We start from the raw sequence: 14,783 nt of genomic DNA, 5'->3' as shown, positions 1-14,783 counted from the left end.
GGAGGAAAATAAGTCAAATACAGACTCATTTATTTAAAGCTAGGTCAATAGTATAAAAGATCAGCAAAACACATTGTCAACAAGTGAGCAAACATAATGAATATAGATTATTCATATTAATATTATATCACATTAATATTATATTACGTATTACACTCCAGAGTCCTTTTTTTCCGTAGTACAGTCTGTCCTCCTAAGCAAGCAAGAACCTTGGCCTTGGCACACTTTACTTATTGAATACCTTGTCTTCTTTCCTGTTATTGTTGAAGATTTTACTTCATATTTTTTTAAAAGAAGAAAAGAAACTTGTGCTTATTTTTAAATTACTCAATACTTATTTACATTTATTAATTGTGTCATCAAGATTAGTGGTGTGGGGGTTGGGGCAGAGGGTGGCTGTTGAACAGATTGATCTAGCAGGGTGAAATGTTTTATTACTGACCCTGTTTGGAATTGCCAGTGCATGTGATGATAAAAAGCAGACCAACAATTAGTCAGCTTTATTATTATTTTTAAATTCTCCATAGACAATATACCCCCTCCACCAGGGGTAGACCACTCCCACACCCATACCCATCTTGGTACACCAATGAACAGGATGGATTATGTTATGTTGCAGAAGTTCCTTACATACCATCTTGCCATTCCATGTTTTTTATGACCGTTACAGTTTTTAGGAGTACTATTCCAGTATTTTGTAGAATGTCCTTCAACTGGGGTTTGTCTCATATTTTTCTCATAATTAGATATGGGCTATGGGTATTTGGGAGGAAGACCACAAAGGTACAAAGTGCCATTTTCATCATATCATATCAAGGATACAGCTATCAACATGGCTTATCCCTGTTGATGTCAACATTAATCAGAGATTGAGGTCAAGTTGCTTCACTGTAAAGTTACTTTTTTCCCCTTTCTTTCCATACTGTTCTCTTTGGAAGGAAGTCACTATGTACAACCAACACTGAACAGATGGGAGTTATGTTTCATCTACTTGAAGAGGGGAATGTCTACATAAATTACTTGGAATTTTTCTGCCTTGGAAGGCTTGCCTCTGTATCTCTTAATTTTATATTTTTATCTCTTTATCATTGTCTTTGTAATTTCCTCAAATCAGTCTTCCAAGTCACTAATTCTTTCTCCAGCTCTGTTTAGTCTCTGTTAAGACAACGTGTGCCTATATTTTTTTGTATATTTTATTTTTTAGCTTTATTAAGGCATAATTGACAAAAAAGATGTATTTATGGTGTATAATGTGATGTTTTGATATATGTAAATATTGTGAAATGATTATACCACGGTAATTAAAATATTCATCACCTTACATACTTATTTTTTTTAGTGAGAACACTTAATATCTTCTCTTAGCAATTTTCAAGAATATAATACATGATTATCAACTATAGTCATCATGCTGTACAATAGATCTCCAGAACTTATTCATCCTGTATAATCGAAACTTTGTTCCCTTGACCATCACTCCATTCCCCAACTCCCTTCTGCTAGGCCCCTGGCAATCACCATTCTACTCTCTGCTTTTATGAGTTGGAATTGTTTTAGATTCCATATATTAGAAAAGTTTTAGATTCACAGCAAAGTTGAATGGCAAGTACACCAGAGTGGTACACTTGTTAACAGTCGATGAACCTACATTAACATATCATTATCACCCAAAGTCCATAGATTACATTATGGTTCACTCTTAGTGTTAAACATTCTATGGGTCTTAGTAAATGTATAATAACATGTATGTAACAATATAGTATCATACAGAATAGTTTCACTGACCTAAAATTCTCTGTACTCAGCCTTCTTAGCCCTTGCTCCCTGATAACCTCTGATCTTTTTATTGTCTTCATAACTATGTCTTTTCCAGATTGTCATACAGTTGGAATCGTGTAGTATGTAGCCTTTTTAGAGTGGCTTCTTTCACTTTGTAATATGCATTTAAGGTTCCTCCATGTCTTGTCATGGCTTGTTGTTCATTTCTTTTTTAGCACTGAATAATATTCTATTGTCTAGTTATAAAATGTAACCAGAATGTTTGTACTCTCATAATATCCTGAAATTAAAAAATAAATAAACACATAAATAAAAAGTTAGCAAATATGTGAGGAATTTTGAATTATGTGAAATTCATCTCTGGCATAATATAAAATGATGTTTGAAATGAAGGTCAACTCTAGTCCTCAAACTTCAGGGTTAAAAGATGAGATAAACAACAAAAGTTACTATGTGAATAAGTTGAAAACTTATGTCTACTCAAAAACCTGCCTATTTATAGAGGCTTTATTCATATTTGCCAAAAGTTGGAAGCAACCAAGAAAGACTTCATTAGATGAATAATAAACATTTACGCCTGTATTTTTTATTTCTAAAAGTTTTATTTGGTTCTTTTCCTCATCTGTCTGGTCTTTCTTGATGTTCTTTTCTCTTGTTTTTATTTTTTTCTATTTTTCTTTAATCATTTTTAATCATATGAATACTATCTGGACATTTAATCCTATTATGTGTCATTGTTTGCTTATGCTGAGTTGTTCCTCGTATATTTTATGATTTTTGGATTGTGAGTTCATAGTCTTTGAAACTTTAGCAGTAGGAATTTTGTGCAGCCTAGTTAAGGGTGTGTCAATCCTGAGATGTTTTGTGTTTGTTTCTGCTAAGTGCTGCAGGGTATTACAAGCTTGGAACTTTTTATAATAATTTCTTGACATCCGGTTCTTGGGTTGTGATGAAAATATAAATCCAAATCCCAACCTGAGTAAGAGCAGACTTATGGTTATGAGATCTCACCAAAAAAAATTTTTTTTTTAACCTAGAGTCCAGGCTAAGACATATTAGTTTACTGTTCATTTCCCTGTGCCCTGGACCGACCATTCCTTGAAGAGGATAAAGCTCTTCAAAATTTCTGCTTTATGTAGGCATCTCAATTACAGCTTCTCTTGAAAACTCATTTCCTGTCCCTACAGAGCATTAAAACCCAAGTCACTATCTCTTCAGACAGTCTTTTCCTACCAATCCCTCTATTTTGGTTTTAAGGACCTAATATCAATATACTCTTGATGTCTTTTACTGCCCTTTCATATTTTTTCTCTTTTTCTCCCTTTGCTATATTACATATTTATTTCTTTATTAGAGACAGGGTCTCACTCCATCACTGGAGTGCAGTGGCATAGCTCACCGTAACCTCCAATTTCTGGGCTCAAGTGATCCTCATGCCTCAGCCTCCAGGGTAGCTAGGACTACAGTCATGCCACACCATGCCTAGATAATTTTTTTTTTTTTTTGGTAGAGATGGGGTTTCATTATGTTGCCCAAGTTTGGTCTTGAACTCCTGGCCTCAGGCAATCCTCCCACGTTGGGCTCCTAAAGTGTTCGGATTACAGGTGTGAGTCTTGTGCCCAGCCTTATATTACATATTATCTTTTGACTCAGTATTTTCTTCTTTGACTCTCTAGAATTTATATCAGTTATTAAAAATTCCATTTATAATTTGTTTTATATAGCCATCTAATTTTAACCATCATTTTAAATAAATGTTACATACATGTATGATTTAAAATATATATATGATAACCATATGGCCAATATATATGATTGAAAATAAGTGAACTAACAGAAAGCTACAGTAATAATTTTAATTTCTGATGAAATGGAACTCAATCCAAATACTATTAATATTATAAGGGAAAAGATGCATTAATAATAGTAACTACTGATAAAAGAAATAACAGAGCAAGAAGATAGCATTATCACAAGCATATATGTGCCTCACAACAAACAAAATGTATAAAGCAACAACTGATGGAACTGTAGGAAGAAAAAGGTAGATCAACAACTAGAGTTGAAGATTTTCAAACATCCCTTTCAGAAACTGAAAGACCACACAGGCAAAATATAAGCAGTCATTGTAGATCTAAACAATACAATTAATAACTTTAATCTCTTAGATAGATAGAATTTTATGATACAAAAACAGTCATTGTAGAGAAACAAAACAGTTTTAAAAAATAGATCATATAGTAGGCCACAAAGGAAACTTAAAGTAAATTCCAAAGGTTTAGCATCATATAGACTGTGAAGCACAATGCAATAAAGTTAGAAATGAATAATGAAAGGAAAGCTAAGAATGCCATTTGTTTAGAAGCTATATAACTAAAATACATGGGTCAAAAAGCAAATCATAACAATTTTTTTTTCTTGTATGACAATGAAAATACCATATATATCAGAAAAACATCTATGCTGACAGAATGAAATTCCTAAATTTAAGTATAGTTATCTGGAAGCAAGTACAGTTAAACAAAAACCCAGTATTTGACTTAGTAAGTTAAAAGAAAAAAATCAACAACAAAAAAAAGCCATAACATTAAGAAAGTTTAGCGACAGTTTATGAGATGATCACCATCTATTCCTCCCTTTTCCATAGGCAAATGCTGTTCTTCACATTAAGATATGGAATACAGTTCCCTTGCCCCCAGATCTGGGCCTGCCTTGGTGATTTGTTTCAATAACAGAATGAGGCAGAAATGATGTTTTAAGATGTCTGAGGCTGGATCATAAGAAACCTTATGGCTTTCATCTGGGTCTCTTAGCATGCATTCTCTTCCAACAATTTGTTTCTTGGAACCAGTTACCATGTTGTGAGAAAGCAAAGCCTCATGGCCGTGTGCATAGGTGCCCTGGTTAGCAATGCCAGTTGAGCTCCAGTTAAGAGCCAGCATGAACTGCTAGCAAAATGCGTAGGTGTCTTAGATGTGCAGCCCAGTTGAGCCTTCAGATAGCTCCAGCCGAGCTGCTGTCTGACGGCACCCACGTGAGAGACTGCAAGGAAGCACTACCCCACTGTGCTCAGTCAACCCACAGAACCATGAGAGACGATAATAAATTGCTTTTTTTAAACCACTAAATTTTAGAGCTGCTTATTACGCAGCAGTAGAAAATTGGGATGTTATCTGGTACCTAGAAGTAAGGTACTGTCATAACAAAAACTTAAAATATTAGCTTATATCTTTGGGCCTGAGCAACAGGCAGAAGAATGAAGGTTTCAAGGTTTTCAGTGAATGCTGGAAGGACAATGAAGAAATTGTTAATAAAGGGCAGAGAAAGAAGGATATCTTTTATATAACGATGATAAATTTAGTAAAACATTTGTCTGTGGTAACACAGAAAATAGAAAAAAATGTATTTATTTAGTTGGTGGATCTGGGTAAAGAAATTTCCAAGCAGAAGGTTGAAAGTACCTGATGGTTTCTTTTAGTTGCATATAAAAAAAAAATTCAGATGGAGAGAATTTAATTACAGAAGTAATTTCAGTTTTCGAGTAGAATTTAGAGGAAAGATTGAGGGGCCAGGAGCAATCTTTCCTTCCATTAGAAGGTTCACAATGTAAAAAAGACATTAAGGGAAATGATAAGTGCCTGGGCATTACCAGTAAGATGTGACCTCAGAGTAAGGCTCAGATCAAGAGTCCACTTGTGAGACTTCTTCATTTATTTTTAATGAACAATTTAAGGTGGTACCTTAAATTGGTACCTAGAACAATTTAAGGTGGTACCTCTTAGACTATCTTAGCTGGTTAAAAGGCCTTCTAAGGATCTCTCTAGACTCTCTCTGACTGACAAAAAGGCTTCTAGGAATTTTAAAGACACCCACAGTACCCTGAATCTGAGCCCTAGCCAGAGAGGAATACATCTCAGAGACATGGGTGTGGCTTTTGTCTGATGGAGTAAACCCAAGTAAGAGTAACAGGCTCACACATTTTTATAAAAATTGTATGAACAGAAAGAAGTACCATGAATTTGAATAAAAGATACAGAAATGGTTGAAAATGGAAAGAGTCCCTAGAGCCCTAATCTTCTGTGATTTGAATATAGGCTGATACAACTACTCATGAGCAATCACAGGCCGTTTCTCATAAAACAGGGAGATGACTCAGAATGCAGAGGAAAAGGTCCAGAGGGCAGAGCCAAGAGCTACTGAAAATCACTCCCAGGAAGCATGACTGGGCCTTAATTAAGAAACTGGTGACACGTTTCCAACAAGTGACTGCTATTTGCCTTCTCATCTCCTGCTTTCTGAATGGAAGAATTTACTATCTTATGCCTATTTCACCATTGTATGTTGGGTCTATACGGGCAGATAATTTGGCTCTTTAGTTCACAAGTCTTTTTTCTTTTTTGAGAGAGTCTCGCTTTGTTGCCCAGGCTAGAGTGAGTGCCATGGTGGCAGCCTAACTCACAGCAACCTCAGACTCCTGGGCTCATGCAATCCTACTGCCTCAGCCTCCCAAGTGGCTGGGACTACAGGCATGCACCACCATGTCCAGCTAATTTTTTCTATATATATTAGTTGGCCAATTAAATTCTTTCTATTTATAGTAGAGACGGGGTCTCGCTCTTGCTCAGGCTAGTTTCGAACTCCTGACCTCAAGCAATCCACCCACCTCAGCCTCCCAGAGTGCTAGGGTTACAGGCGTGAGCCACTGCGCCCAGCCTAGTTCACAAATCTTTAAGTCGAAAGGAAGTACACTTGAATATGGGCTGGGCTTTGTGATTTGCTTCACCATGAGAACATAGTGGAAGTAACATTCCTAGGACTTCCAAGGATAACTTATGAAAAGCCTGGCAGTTTTTGTCTGAATGGATCTGGATCTCTTGGAATGCTTGTTCTTTGGATACTTTCTCTTACCCCAGCTGCCATGCTGCAAGAAGTTCAAGTCACATAAAAAAGTGTGCTGGTTGACAGCTGAACTCCCAGCCAATAGTCAACATCAACTGCCAACCACATGGGTGAGCCTCCCGGAGCCTCCATTCCCGTGAAGCGTTGAGATGACTCCAGCTCAGCTTGTCTATTTGCAACCACAAATCCAAATTAAGAATCCACTAGCAAAGTTCAGTGAACCCAAAGAAGCTTGACAGACAATAATAAAATATTGTTTTAACCCAGTAAGTGTTGCGTGGTTGACCATGCAGTAGTAGATAACTGGAAAAGAATTAAATAATAAAGACTAGAGCAGGAATCAATAAAATAGGAAAAAATAAATGGAGAAGATATCAAAAACAAAAGCTTGTTTATACAAAAGGTGATCAAAGTAGACACAACTACTGCTCAAATTGATTAATAAAAGAAAAGTTGCAAATTAACCAAATACAGAATTTTTTTTTTTTGAGACAGAGTCTCACTTTGTTGCCCAGGCTAGAGTGAGTGCCGTGGCATCAGCCTAGCTCACAGCAACCTCAAACTCCTGGGCTCAAGCAATCCTGCTGCCTCAGCCTCCCAAGTAGCTGGGACTACAGGCATGCACCACCATGCCTGGCTAATTTTTTCTATATATATTAGTTGGCCAATTAATTTCTTTCTATTTATAGTAGAGACGGGATCTCACTCTTGCTCAGGTTGGTTTTGAACTCCTGAGCTCAAACCATCCACCTGCCTCGGCCTCCCAGAGAGCTAGGATTACAGGCGTGAGCCACTGGGCCTCCAAATACAGAATTTTTAAAAGGGAGAACAAATATAGTCACCACAGAGATTTAAAATAATAAAAGTGGTTGGGTGCAGTGGCTCATGCCTGTAATCCCAGTGCTTTGGGAGGCTGAAGTGGGAAGATAGCTTGAGCCCAGGAGTTCAAGACCAACCTGGGCAACATACAGAGACCCTGTCTCTAAAATATTTTTTAAAAAATTAGCCTGGTGTGGTCTTGCATGTCTGTAGTCCCTGCTACTTGGGAGACTGAGGTGTGAGGATCACTTAAGCCCAGGAATTTGAGGTTACAGTGAGCTATGATTGCAGCACTGCACTCCATCCTGGGAGATGGAGTGAGACCCTCGTCTCTAATAATAATAATAATAATAATAATAATAATAATAATGATAAAGGCATGTTATAAAAATTATTAACTAATAGAGAGCCTAGATTAAAATGAATAACTTTAAAAAAAATAACATGCCAAAATTGGCAAGAAGTGGAAAATATGAATGCATTATTAGCATTGAGTAATTATCAAAGCCCTTTCCTCCCAAATCTCTGTAGGCCCTCATGGAATTACAGGTGAGCCCTGTCAGACTTCTAAGTAAGAGTGAATACTTTCTTATCCAAATTGAGAAAAATGATGAAGATATAAAGCACCCCAGGTCATTTTATGAAAGTAGCATAATCATGATTCTCAAGCTAAATATGGACAAGAAAAGAAAACTATAGCTCCATTTTTCCCTATGAAAATAAATGTAAAAGTTATAAAAGAAGTACAAGTTGAACATCCCTATCTGCCTAGACATAAGCCATACTGTGACTAAAAAAACCTGTCACCAGGAATAGGTGGGTAGTTAGTTGTCACAGAGAAGGGAAGAATCTTAAGAGGTGAATGGGATGGTGATGGAAGAACTCAGTCATAAGTTAGTTTGTTTATGGATCAGAGGACCCATATCATACAGAGCACCTGTTCTTTAAGGTTGACCAATTTCACAAGTTCCACGAGGAATGGTAAACCTCATAGAAACAGAAAGCACCTGTTAATAGAATACAAGGGAAAGAAACTCTAGCTACCACGGTTCTCTTCCTCCTCTCCCACTTCTTCCTCGACTCTCTACAATGTGCTTGGTGGCTGCAAAAGAGGAGACAAGTTCTCTGCCATTCTATAACTGTCTAAAGGGATAATATCCACCAATAAAAGTAAAGAACACTTGTACAACTGTGAATTGGATCTAAATACAAATATAAATACTGCATATCCAAGTGCTGAGGCCATGAGATGCAGAATAGAATAGAGCTAGATGGGCAGGGCTCATTCATGGATTTAGTTTTTAATCAAATCATGAAGTAATGAGAAATTGGTAGAGAAGGGAAGGCAGGCAAGCTATGCATCTGGCAACAAAAGCTCAAGGCCAGAAACCAGCAAGATATTAGAACCATAATTTTAAGAACATCATGTGCAACTCCCACCTAGGACCGGAATCTGTTTTGACATCTGGAGTGGACACCTAGTGAATTGTCTGCCTAGCATCTATTTTTAAGGGGGCAGACCCTCCTCATCTACTTGGTTTTAGTAGTGGCTTCCTGGAGCACATGAACCTTGCCCCTGTCCACAGTTGATCAGTCCAGGAATGAACACTCTATCCAAGCTAGGACAATCTTTCCCTTGGGAATTTGGAATTTATACTAGAGGAAAGAGAGTTGTTGGTTCTTTGGGTGCTTGGACTTGTGACATATAAACTCAGGAGTTATAGGTGATCATTTTCTACCTTATGGCCTGCAAAGAGAAAGGTACTCTATCCAGAGAAGGAAGAAGAGCAACATCGATGCACAGAGAGTACATAGTGAAGAGATGGAGCCGGGGCCACCTGCCCTGGTTCTGCTTATTCCCAAAGGCTGGAGGTGGTCCAGCTATTGCACGTTTTTTTCTTGCTTGTTAAAGTTATTTTGAATTTGTTTTCTTTAAATTGTAACCCAAACTCCTTACTAGTGCAAATTTGACCTGGAAAGACTGCTTCATGGATCTCAAATTATATTTCTTTTTAACTGAAAGGTGATCATGTAATTTGGTCTTGCTGTGTTCTGCATCTGGGAGTAGAGGTGAGCCCTGGCATCCTGTCCTTTGCTGCCATTAGTCAAGGGTGATCCTGCCTGGGCCTAAAGGGATGCTGATAGCTGTGGATGGCCCCATTATGACTGGCTAAATGCTCAGTATTATGTACATCGTTGTTGTTGTAACTCTTGGCTCTAACTCCACAAGTGAGGACAGAGATGGTTGTTTCAATTCTAGGCCTTCTCAGTAGCAAGAGCTGTGATGTTTTCTCTCTAGTTGGCCTAAGCAGCAGAAATGCTTTACCAAATGGGCAGTAACATAATATGTGAAAAGTGCTCTTCTTACCAGGACTTTGGCTTAGTCACTTGAAAAGCAAGAACCCAGGCAAGCACGGAAACACTCCTGACTTTTTCTGGGCCTGGTATGCATTACAAGAGGCATCACACTAGCTGCAAATGGTTCTCTTTTTAGCCTCGCAGATAGAAAAAGACTCTGCTAGATTTCAGATTGCCCTCATGCTCCCTGTGATTCATTCTGCCATCATAACACAGTGTCTCTGACAGCTGTCCATCGGCTCAGTCTCTATTTGAATGGCCCCAGTGATGGGTTCACTAACTGCCAAGGATATTTGCCAAACACACGGATTTCTTGGAATATTCTTTTTTAGGTGTAGCCAAAATGTATCCCTCATGGCCTTTAATTTGCCTTTAAATGATGTTAAACTGTGCCCCTTCTAAACATTTGCATTTTTCCTATACAATATGCAGGTTTAAGTGACCTCAGCTCCTGTCACGTCCACTTTGCCAATCAGTTCCATCCATGTTGGTTAAAATTGAATCCAGGAGAGCAGAGCCCTCTTTAGCTGCCTGTTTTTCAACAGTCCCCTATATAATTCCACAGCAGCAGAGATTTGGTTCCTTGCCATCAGGCCCCAAGTTGCACCCAGGTATAGGATGTCTGTGTGCACACACTTTACTTACTAAAAGGCATGGACATCTTCAGCTTCAACTGGAGCTATTCTTTCCATGTGGACACTTTCGCAGAGCTCTTTAATTGACCCCAATGATAATATCTTCCTCTGCAATTCCATCAGATGTTCTTGTTTTCTATTCACATCCTCCATGAGAATGTTTAGGAACGAAACACCATGCATGACTGCAGCATTATGTTCCATGCTGCCTCTTCTGCTTCTCTGATAAATGACTCTTTGAGACAAAATACGCTTTCTAATCGCTGCGTTTCAGTCCTTGGTTCTTCTCTGTCGTATCTTGGATATAACTGTCAGATTGTACTTCTTTGGGTTAAAACATCCATGTCACCTTTTTATGCATTCTCTGTGCAGTGGCACGCTAATAGTGGACCCCTTCTCTTCTGGGCCTCTGCATGATGTCTCTCACCCGGAGTGACAGGCCAGTGAGTCTCCTCCCAAGACCCCTTTCTAGGCCCTGGGGCCATATTTCTTCTCTTTCCAGGAACTTGGCATTCTGGTACTACATGCTGTGCTCCATTAAATCAAAGCTTTCGTATTGTTACTACCTTTATTCATTGCCAGACACTGAGTCATTTGTTCCCTCTTCAGGAATTGAGAGAGGGTAGTGACTGACCTATGTGATGGGACGTGGAAGGCTGGTCAGTGCTGCCAGCTCATCTTCATAAAGCACCGATTACATTTGTCCCCTTGCTCAAAACCATTCAGTGTTTCCCTCTTTGCAAGGTTGAAGGCAAATTCTTAGGCCTGGAATTTAACCTTATGTATAACTTGCTCTTTATCCAACTCATCTTCTATGACTTTTTTTCCTTTTTACTGAGGTATAATTCACAAATGATGAAGTACACAAATCTTAAGTGCACAGTGTGATGAATTTCTATGCTGTATGTGCCTGTGTAACCACCAACCTGATCAAGATTTAAAACCTTCCAGCACCCTGCTGCTCCCCCTTGCAGCCCCCCACTCAGTGCCCTTGCAAAGTTAACCACTATTGCGAATTGTACTGCCATAGATTTGTTTTTGCGTGTTTTTAGAACTTTGTGTAAATGGAATCCACACAGTATGTGCTCTAGCAAGTCAGCTTAACTAAACCTTTATTTATTTTTTTTCTTTTTTAGAGCCAGTGTTTCACTATGTTGCCTAGGCTGGTCTTGAACTCCTTGACTCAAGGGATCCTCCTGTCTGCACCAGGCAACTAAACTATATTCATTGCAAGCCACCTCTTTGTGTGCTAATCCTATCTATAATTAGATTGTAAACTCCTCAAAGGAAAGAAGTGTGTTTCATGAGGCTGATAAAAGCCTTCATCAACTCCTCCCAAGACCTCACGCATAGCTTCCCTGGTCCTTCTGGGGAACAGCAGTTTTTCAAGCTGCCTTCTGACCTGTTTCCTGCGTCATCTTCCTAAAGCACATAACGGGGCATGTCTTGTGCTCACAAAAGTCCAGCGATAGATGATAAAAACAAACGGTTGAGAATGAAATTCTAGGCCAGCACCGTTCATTACAAATATGTGCAGGCCACATACGTAATTTAAATTTTTCTAGGGGGTAGAGGGGGGCAAGGAAATGTATGTAACCTAAACAATTTGTACCCCCATAATATGCTGAAATTAAAAAAAAAAAGGAAAAGAAAAAAAAATTTCTAGAAGCCATACTTAAAAAAATGAAAAGGAACAGGTGAAATGAATTTTATAATATATTTAACCCAGTATATCCGAAATATTATCATCTCCATGTGTAATCAATATAAAAATTATTGAGGCATTTTCCATTCATTTTCTCTGTGAGATTCAGTTGCCTCCTCTGTAAAAGGACACTAGAACTGCACAGGTTTGTGGCAGATGATAATGGGATAATGCATGCAAAGCCCACTGTATTCCTTTCCTGTTGCTGCTGTAACTAATTACCACAGACTTGGGTGCTTAAAACAACCCAAATTTATTATTATACAGTTTTGAAGATGAGAATTCCCAAATGAGCTAAGATCAAGGTGTCAGCAGAGCTGCATTCCTTCTGGATGCTCTCGGGGAGAACCTGTGCTTTCCAGCCTCCTCCATCTCCTGGAGGCTGCCTGCATTCTTTGTGCCTGGCCTCTTCCTCCATCCTCAAAGCTAACGGTGTAGCGTCTTCAAATCTCTATTTTTGGCCTCTGCTTCTGGGGTCACGACTCCTTCTCTGACTCTTGACCCTCTTGCCTTCCTCTTTTCAATCCTAGGACCCTTGTGGTTACATTGGATCCAGTGGCTTAATCCAGGATAGTCTCCCCATCTCCAGGTCTGTATCCTTAATCACATTTGCAAAGACCCTCTCACCACGTAAGACAAGATCTTCATACATCCTGGGGATTAAAATGTGGACAGATTTGGGGGGGGGTCCCTTATTCTGCCTGCCACACTGGTGCGTTAGCACAGTACCAAGCCATTGTTAAGCCCTTAATGAATGTTTTCTCTTATGAGTGTAAAACCTTGATCGTGGTTCATAATAACATTGTATTATTCATTAATACATGTTTCTGTATTTGTGTTCAATGAATGTCTCATCCCTACCACCTGGCACGACCTGCTGCATGGCCTTATAACTCATACAGTTCCTACATCAGGTATCTTCTATGTGGAAGTCATGGTTACTCAGCAACTGGGAACGAGTGTACTGTTAAATGTGGATCTAGACCAGGTGCTCAAATATTTATTACATGAATTAATGAAGCAAAATGGCTTACTTAATGCTTCTGAGGAACACATCAATGTCTACGTTCTTACTATACTCTCTCCCTGGAATGCTCTTGCCCACTTTTGCTTGTCAAATCTTATCTATCCTTCAAGACTCTACCTGCAATTTTTTTTTTTTGAGGAAATGAACATTGTAAGTTGTAACTGAACATGTTTCTTGCCGTGCTTGGTTAGCTAAGAAACTTACTGTGAAGTTGCTGGCCTATTCTTTAGCAACTATATAAGCCTGTAAAGTTTCTTACTGGACACTTATCTTTACTCTTGACTTTTATTTTCTTTCATAATTATTCTCCACTGTAACTTTCTCCAGTATATATATATTTTTATAGTCCAGCTATTTTTTTTCCTAAACCACCCTAAGACATTTGAGAAATGATGTGATGATAAATAAGTCATCCACAATGTGTTAATTCTGTGTCAGGTACTCTAGGAAGCAGATGCCAAGATCAAGTAAGAAGTGCAGAAAATCTGTTGGGCGTAATGCCTATGAAACATGGAGTGAGGGAGCAGCAGTGGGCAGGGAAAGGTATTGGACTGTGATGCACTTGCCATCTAGGAAAGATGATGGAGAAAGACTGGGTAGGAAAGCTTCTACTGCAGTGCAGCTGTGAGGAGGTCATGGCCAGCCTGAGTTCTGGTGTAAAGATTGCCCATAAAGGAGTGCTTGCTTTGGTGGAAATGGCCAGGCCCTAGAACTCCAGCTGTGCTCTGCCAGGTCTGCCCTGGAAAAGTGTGGCTGTGGATTAAATGCTGGGCTGGATCCTGCAGGATCTACAGCTGGAGGCTGTCAGCTATCTGGACTCCTGGCAGGGGTCTCCCCTGAAGGCATGTCTGAGCTACCCCCTCCGGGGTGGAGGCACCTCCCAACTGTACTCCTGGAGGCAAATAGTGTCTTTTCCCTTTTGCAACCTTGCCCATATTACAAGTGTCCAGTTGATACAGGCTGAGCAAACCAAATTCAAAAATCCAAAATATGAAAATTTTTGAGCACCGACATGATGCCCAAAGGAAATGCACACTGGAGCATTTGGGATTTCAGATTTGGGATGCTGATCTGGTATTGCAAATATTCCAAAATCTGAAAAAATCTCCAATCCAAAACACTTCTAGTCCTGAGCATTTTGGATAAAGCATACTCTACTTGTATTTCTTGGTACTTCTTTTCACAAAACCATCGTAACATAATAGGACAGCATGTTTCATAGGCATTACCCCCAACAGACAAAGCTCTGGATTCACATCTCAGGTTTTTGTTTTTTTTTCCTTCAGTCAAATACAGCTGGAACCTAGTGCAAATAATTTAACTTCATCAAACAGCTAAAATGAGCTTAAGTATACTTTGCTCCCAGAGTTTCTAGGATTAAATAAAATTCCTAATTCAGTGTCTGGTGTTTAGGAGGTGGTGTATAAATGTTCTTCTTTCCTTTTCTCTTTTGAAAAATACTTTATTGTAGGATAAAGCACTTCTGTAAATACTTTCTAAGCTAATTTACAGTTGGTATTATTTTTAAGAAATCGAGACTACAAAGGTAGTGGCTGACTCA

This window comes from Microcebus murinus, chromosome 13 (genome assembly GCF_040939455.1).
Source record: "Microcebus murinus isolate Inina chromosome 13, M.murinus_Inina_mat1.0, whole genome shotgun sequence".
Taxonomy (NCBI): domain Eukaryota; kingdom Metazoa; phylum Chordata; class Mammalia; order Primates; family Cheirogaleidae; genus Microcebus; species Microcebus murinus.
The sequence above is the reverse complement of the archived record's forward strand: the minus strand, read 5'-3'. Positions refer to the sequence as shown.